The sequence below is a fragment of the Pogoniulus pusillus genome, chromosome 15 (genome assembly GCF_015220805.1).
Source record: "Pogoniulus pusillus isolate bPogPus1 chromosome 15, bPogPus1.pri, whole genome shotgun sequence".
Taxonomy (NCBI): Eukaryota; Metazoa; Chordata; class Aves; order Piciformes; family Lybiidae; genus Pogoniulus; species Pogoniulus pusillus.
In genome coordinates, this window is record NC_087278.1 from 3,268,145 (window position 1) to 3,276,190 (window position 8,046).

The 8,046-nt window shown below is 48.4% G+C and overlaps 1 long non-coding RNA gene across 1 annotated transcript; it reads left to right on the forward strand.

The window, feature by feature from the left end:
- The first annotated feature begins 429 nt into the window (after positions 1–429).
- On the forward strand, positions 430–6,586 carry LOC135181527 (uncharacterized). Its single transcript, XR_010304908.1, has 3 exons — positions 430–524; positions 6,332–6,363; positions 6,457–6,586. It is a non-coding gene; the product is annotated as an uncharacterized LOC135181527 (long non-coding RNA).
- Positions 6,587–8,046: the final 1,460 nt, after the last annotated feature.

Genomic DNA, 8,046 nt, shown 5'->3' on the forward strand with positions numbered 1-8,046 from the left:
TGATTCAGCAAAACCAACAGTTCAGGAAGTGATTAATGAAGGCAGTAAGCAGGCTGGCAGAGCAGATACTATTGACTGTTGAAACCTGTTTAAGCTTGGGAACTGGGTTTAAAACACCCCAAACACTACCATGAATTGTAACCTTTAATGCTTCCTTGTCCTGTGGCACCAGAAGTGGGCATCACTCACAGTAAGTTATAATTCCAAGGCAAATGCATGCCGTTATGATAAGTGTGACATAAATAAGTAGGCAGAGTGCCTTTCACTGCTGCCCATTCCTCAGTCATTGAGCTGTCCCAGGCTGGCTGTTCCACAGTGATTCATGGACAATTTCATGTAATGAATGAGCAGAGTCGTGGTGGAACTCAGAGGCTGATCGTATAACTTGCTTTTAAATCGCTTCTTCCCTTCAGTCATGCAGTAGGAGCTGAAACTGAAGCAGAAGAGGAAATCTCCTTTTTCTCCTTCAGATCCTTTCAGGAAGAGCACAGCACTTGACACTCATTTTCTAAAGGTATGGTGAGGTGAGTAATTTCTCTTTGCTTGCAATGCCCATCTTGAATTGTTCAGAAAAAGTGAGGAAATAGAGAATCAGAGAAGGGTTTAGGTTGTAAGGGATCTCAAAGATCATAGAATCAACCAGGTGGGAAGAGACCTTTAAGCTCAACCAGTCCAACCTAGCTCCCAGCCCTGTCCAATCAACTAGACCATGGTACTAGGTGCCTCATGCAGTTTTGGTCTGGTGATACACTCTAAGCTTAAAAACCTAAACAAGCATCAGCTGCAGACATCTCTTCTCCACATATTCCTTTGAGTGGCTGCACAGTGTTGTTATTCTGTTCTGCTTTTGTAGAATCATAGAATCAAGCAGGTAGGAAGAGACCTCCAAGCTCAGCCAGTCCAACCTAGCACCCAGCCCTGGCCTAGCAACCAGACCATGGCACTAAGTGCCCCAGCCAGGCTTGGCTGCAACACCTCCAGGGACAGTGACTCCACCACCTCCTTGGGCAGCCCATTCCAATGCCAATCACTCTCTCTGACAATAACTTCCTCCTAACATCCAGCCTGAACCTGCCCTGGCACAACTTGAGTCTGTGTCCCCTTCTTCTGTTGCTGGGTGCCTGGCAGAAGAGACCAACCCCACCTGGCTACAACCTCCCTTCAGGTAGTTGTAGACAGCAATGAGCTCTGCCCTGAGCCTCCTCTGCTGCAGGCTGCACACCCCCAGCTCCCTCAGCCTCTCCTCACAGGGCTGTGTTCTAGACCCCTCCCCAGCCTTGCTGCCCTTCTCCAAACACCTTCCAGCCCCTCAGCATCTCTCTTGAATTGAGATCATCCAGTTCCAATGAAATATCAATGCATTTATACTTATGAAGAATCTCCAAACTTAAAGGAATCAGGTTTTAAAATTCATCTTGACAGATTTTGCTGGGAGCTGCAAGGACATCCTGAAATGGGTGTCCTGTTTGCATCCAACTCCAGAAGCATAGAATGGTTTAGGTTGGAAGTGACCTCAAGGATCATCCAGTTCCAATCCCTTGCCATAGGCAGGGACACCTCCCACTAGAACAGGTCACTCAAGGCATCATCCAACATGCCCTTGAACACCTCCAGGGAGGTTGGGGAGCACAGAAGCACAGAATGTGATCAAAGATTGTGCTTCTGTGCTCCCCAACCTCCCTGGGCAACCTGTGCCAGTGTCTCAGCACTCACACTGCCAATACCTGTCTTTCCATGCTGCCTGAGGCAGGAGCTGGGGGCCAGCAGCCTCAGCTGTGGTGATGCTTTGCCTGCATTGCAGGAGGGAAACAAATAAAACTGGGAGAGAGCTCATAACTTCTGGATTAGCTTTTCTAATAAAAGTAATTTTTTCTTTGACACTCTGAAGTCAGAAAATGAGGAAGTGAACATTCTCATGGTAACACAAACTCAGCTGCTTTACCCAAATAGATTAGTTTTTTTGTGTTATTATTATTATTATTTTAATGGCTTTTTTTGGGGGGGGAGGGGTGGGGAGGAGGGAGGTAGATTTCTACTGCTTATTATATTTCCATTTGCTTTGCTCTGCATGGAGGAAATTCCCTTTTATTGCCAAGTGTACATTGCCTTTTGTAGCCTGTCAATAGCTAAGCAGCACTAATAGCAATGATTAAAGGATGGGATGTACAGCTTGGCTAAGTTCAATTAGGGGAAGCAGGTTTTCATTTCCTGAGTCTTGATTATCAATGATACTGAGGGTACCTTAATTTTAACTGTGTGTGTGTATGTTTTGCAATGTGAATATAAACCAGCACAGCTAAAAATGCCATCAGGCTCGAGAGAAATGTGCTGGGCTCTGTATCCTTCCAGCACACAACACAAAAAAGCAAAGAAACAAGCAGCTAAGCTGTTTGATATCATAGAATCAACCAGGTTGGAAGAGACATCCAAGATCATCCAGGCCAAACTAGCACCCAGCCCTAGCCAGTCAACTAGACCATGGCACTAAGTGCCTCATCCAGGCTTTGCTTGAACACCTCCAGGGATGGTGACTCCACCACCTCCCTGGGCAGCCCATTCCAATGCCAATCACTCTCTCTGCCAAAAACTTCCTCCCAATATCCAGCCTAGACCTCCCCTGGCACAACTTGAGACTGTGTCCCCTTGTTCTGTTGCTGGTTGCCTGGGAGAAGAGGCCACCCCCCACCTGGCTACAATGCCCCTTCAGGTAGTTGTAGACAGTAATAAGATCACCCCTGAGCCTCCTCTTCTCCAGGCTAAACAGGCCCAGCTCCCTCAGCCTCTCCTCATGGGGTTAGCCTCTCCTCATGGGGTTAGCCTCTCCTCATGGGGTTAGCCTCTCCTCATGGGGTTAGCCTCTCCTCATGGGGTTAGCCTCTCCTCATGGGGTTATCATAGAGTATCATAGAATATCATAGAATGCCAGGGGCTTGAAGTGACCTCGAAAAATCATCTGCTCCAGCCCCCCCTGCCAGAGCAGGATCACTCAGAGCAGATCATAGTGGAATGCATCCAGATGGGACTTGGTCATCTCCAGAGAGGGACACTCCATAACTTCCCTGGGCAGTCTGTCCTCTGCCAGAGCAGGATCACCCAGAGCAGATCACACTGGAATGCATCCAGATGGTTCTTGATCATCTTCTGAGAGGGAGGCTCCACAACCTCCCTGGGCAATATGTCCTCTGCCAAAGCAGGATCACCCAGAGCAGATCACACTGGAATGCATCCAGATGGTTCTTGATCATCTTCTGAGAGGGAGGCTCCACAACCTCTCTGGGCAATATGTCCTCTGCCAAAGCAGGATCACCCAGAGCAGATCACACTGGAATGCATCCAGATGGGTCTTGGCCATCTTCGGAGAAGGAGACTCCACAACCTCCCTGGGCAGCCTGTTCCAGTGCTCTGTCACCCTCACAGGGGAAAAGAAGTCTTCCTCAGGTTCACGTGGAACCTCCTATGCTTCAACTTCCACCCATTGCTCCTTGTTCTGTCACTGAGCAGAGCCTGGCTCCATCCTCCTGGCACTCATCTCTTGCATATTTATAGACATTAATGAGGTCACCTCCCATTCTCCTCCTCTCCAAGCCAAAAAGCCCCAGCTCCCTCAGGCTCTCCTCACAAGAAAGATGTTCAATGAGATGTTGGAGTACTGGCACATGTCCAAAGTAGGGTGAGAAAGCTTCAGTCAGGTCTTCATCTCTGCCATGTCTTTCTCCTTTCACCTGTTTTTACCCACTTTGCAACAGTCTCCTTTTATCACCCAGAATTATTTTATCACCCTGAGTTATTGATTGCCAACATACCACAAATGGCAGAGCTATGCAAGTTGGAAGTCTTGCATAGCTGAGCTGTACTCTGCCTATTTCTGCTGGTGGTTTGGTGCTGCCTTGTGCAAGCCCTAGAGAGTGAGATGATGGAGCAGGGCTTTTGAAGTGCTGCTCAGGATTTTCCTGCTCTTCTGAGGCCAGAGGAGGTCTCCTCACGTCCTCAGCATTGAGTGTGCTGCCCTCTGCTGCTGAGTTTGCTTCTCGTTGTAGCCCAAGCACTGGTGAACATCGTCTGCCCGGCCCGCCAATCTCTTTGCAATACCAGGGCTGATGGAGCAGAGGTCAAGCCAGGACCAGCACATAAGGACCAGCAAGGCACAGGAGGCCCTGCAGCAGAGCACAGGAAAGAGCCAAGGACTGGAGTCTGAGCTGTGTTTAAACCTGCTCCTGACCCTCAGCATCACAGAATGTGGGAGGTTGCAAGGGATCTCCAGAGAATGAGTCCAACCTCCTTGCCAAAAGCAGGATCCCCTAGGGTGATTCAAACAGGAGTGCATCCAGGTGGGTTTGGAGAGTCTCCAGAGAAGGAGACTCCACAACCTCTCTGGGCAGCCTGCTCCAGTGCTCTATTACCCTCACTGTGAAGAAGTTTTTCCACATGTTGAGGTGGAATCTTCTATGAGCTGTATTTAGAGCTGCAGAGGCAGGATTCTTGCAGCTGTTTCCCAGCAGCAGATGCAAGATTAGCCTGAGGCACCATTACTGGAGCACCAGCAGATAGAGCCCAGGGCAGGAGCAAGGAATGTTTGTGGAGTGCCTCTACACCTTGCTCACATCTCTGACTTGAACTGTCCAGAATAAGAGGAAATGGCCTGAAATTGTGCCAGGGGATGTTGGAGTGAGTCCAGAGGAGGGACATGAAGATGCTCAGAAGGCTGCAGCAGCTCTGCTATGAGGACAGGCTGAGAGAGTTGAGACACTGCAGCCTGGAGAAGAGAAGGCTCTGAGGAGACCTTGGAGTGACCTTCCAGTATCTGAAGGGGGCTACATGAGAGCTGGAGAGGGACTATTGACAAGGTCTTGTAGTGACAGGACAAGGGGTAGTGAGTTTAAACTGTCAGAGGGGAGATTCAAACTAGATGTTAGGAAGAAGTTGTTTGCAGTGAGGATGGTGAAACATTGGCACAGGTTGTACAGGAAGGCTCTGGATGCTCCCTCTCTGGAGGGGCTCAAGCCCAGGATGGATGAGGTCTTGAGCAACCTGTTCTGGTGGGAGGTGTCCCTGCCTATGGTGGGGCTTTTGAACTCGATGACCTTTCAGGTCCCTTCCAACCTAACCCATTCTATGTTTAGTTTGGGTATTAGGAGAAAACCCTCTTTCCTGCAAGAGTGGTCAGGCATTGGAATGTGTTGCCCAGGGAGATGGTTGGGGTCACTGTTGCTAGAAGTGATCAAGCAACCTGTGGCTATGGCATCTGGGGACATGACTTAATGGCCATGATGGTGTTAGGTTGAGAGTTGGACCCAATGGTGATAGAAGTCTTTCAAGAGAGATGTTGAAGTGCTGGAACATGTCCACAGAAGGGCATCAAAGCTGGTGAGGGGCCTGGAACACAAACCCTATGAGGAGAGGCTGAGGGAGCTGGGGGTGTTTAGCCTAGAGAAGAGGAGGCTCAGGGGTGACCTCATTGCTGTCTACAACTACCTGAAGGGAGGCTGTAGCCAGGTGGGGTTGGGCTCTTCTCCCAGGTGACCAGCAACAGAACAAGGGGACACAGTCTCAAGTTGTGCCAGGGGAAGTACAGGCTGGATGTTAGGAGGAAGTTGTTGTCAGAGAGAGTGATTGGCATTGGAATGGGCTGCCCAGGGAGATGGTGTAGGCACCGTCCCTGGAGGAGTTCAAGAGAAGCCTGGCTGAGGCACTTAGTGCCATGGTCTAGTTGATTGGATAGGGATGGGTGCTAGGTAGGCCTGGATGAGCTTGGAGGTCTCTTCCAACCTGGTTGATTCTATGAAACAGTTCTGTGATTCTCTCTGTGCCCACAGAGTTTAATGTCTGTCTCTGCCTTTCCTGTTGAGCAACAATGTGAGAATGGGAGTAGAAAACATGGGTTGGCACAAGTGGGAAATCCTCCCCCAAAACATTTGACTCTGTTGGCCACCTTTGAAACCCATCCAGTGAGACTTTTCTGTTCTCAACCAGCTCCAAGCAGGGATCTGAGCATTGCAGCTCCGATGGCAATGCTGACCTTAGTGGCTAATGCTGTCAGGGGAAAGGGTGGAGGTGATGCTCTTTGTGGGAAACTTGAAGCTACAGCTGAAAGACAAAAATGAGCAGGAGAAAAGTCAGCTTCTGAAAAGGCCTTAAGATTCTGAGCTCTTGTAACAGACTTATTGTAACTCCAAAATGTCTGCTTGAGTTTCAGAAGCAAACCTCCCACCCAGTATCTGACACATTTGCTGCTCCCTGAAATATTAAATTTTCCCCTTCCTAACTTAAGCTTCACAAACTGCAATAAACAGCCTCAATATTTCACCTTTCTTTTGTCATTTGTTTTCTGCAGGAGATGGGAAAGTGCATTGTTTAACATAAAAAGTGAGTAGCTCAGAGACCTTATTTCCTTCCCTCCTGGATGTGAAGGCCAAGAGGAGCAAATTGATGACCTGACTTTGTTGGGTTTCGTTAAAGAGCACAGGAAAGGTGGGAGAGAAAAGAGGTTTTCTCCTTTGTTCCCACTGAGAAAAACAATAGCAGACAGATTGTGATGCAGTGTTATTAATATTGCTTGTGGGAAAGGATCTCATTCAACAAAGCAATTCCAGAGGATCAAAGATGATTGGTGAATTGAAGGTCAAGCAGAAGGCAATATGCCTTCAGGACTCTTTTCATCCCTTGGGTTCATCAGGTAGGATGTTTGCTTTTGGTTCTTCTTGATGCAAACCATTTTCTTTCCTAGAACTGAATTAAAGATGGTGAATTTCCCTTTTCAGAGAACCAGGGAATGGTTTAGGTTGGAAGGAATCTCAAAGCTCAGCCAGTTCCAACCCCCTGCATTAAGCAGGAGCACTTCCCACTGGAACAGGTCGCTCAAGGTCTCATCCAACCTGGGCTTGAACACCTCCAGGGAGGTTGTGGAGCACAGAAGCACAGAATGTGATCTTTGATCACATTCTGTGCTACTGTGCTCCACAACCTCCCTGGGCAACCTGTGCCAGTGTCTCAGCACCCTCAACCTGTGCCAGTGTCTCAGCACCCTCAACCTGTGCCAGTGTCTCAGCACCCACACTGGAAAGGACTTCTTCCTAACATCCAATTTCAATCTCCCTTCTGCCAGTTTAAACCCATTCCTCCTCATCCTGTCATTACAAGACCTTATCAATAGTCCCTCCTCAGCCTTTCTTTAGCCCCTTTCAGCTATTGGAAGGTCACTCCAAGGTCTCCTTGAAGCCTTCTCTTCTCCAAGCTGCAGTGCCCCAACTCTTGTAGCCTGTCCTCATAGCAGAGCTGCTGCAGCCCTCTGAGCACCTTCATGGTATTCTCCTTTGAAAGAGAATACCTTTTTCAGCAAGGAAACAAGACAAACCAGTAGAAAAGGACAGGTCTGGAACTGTTATTTGAGTATCTTTCAGTCTGTGAGGAGGACCCCTGTGGTGTTATATTCACTGAATTTTTATTCTTTTAGATCTAAATTTTATTTGTCAGAACTTCCCCCCCACCCCCTCCTTTTCAGAGGCAGGAATGGAAAACTTTAAAGCCAAGGGAATAACCTTTGGCTTGAATTTAAATGCATGTCTCCAGGGATTACAGACTCAAATCAGACTGCTTTCTACTCAACAGCTCCTGCAGGTAATGCACAAACAATATAAAAATGCTTTTCAGAGCCAGCCTTGCCCAATCTGCCACCATACACACCTGGAGTTGAGAGAGGAGGAGAAACCACTTGTCCAGACAGAAAGCTGCAGCTGTTAGTGCAGACATCCTTTTGCATTAATCCTTCCTCCTCACCCTGCATCAGTTTGCACATCTGTAGCAAGTGCTGCTCATTTCCATCTTTCTCATGCACTGAGTTAATGGAAACATAGAACCAACCAGGTTGGAATGGAATAGAATAGAACACAATACAATACAATGCACCACACCAGGCTGGAAGAGACCTCCAAGCTCAGCCAGTCCAACCTAGTACCCAGCCCTAGCCAGTCAACCAGACCATGGCACTAAGTGCCTCAGCCAGGCTTGGCTTCAACACCTCCAGAGACGGCAACTCCACCACCTCCCTGG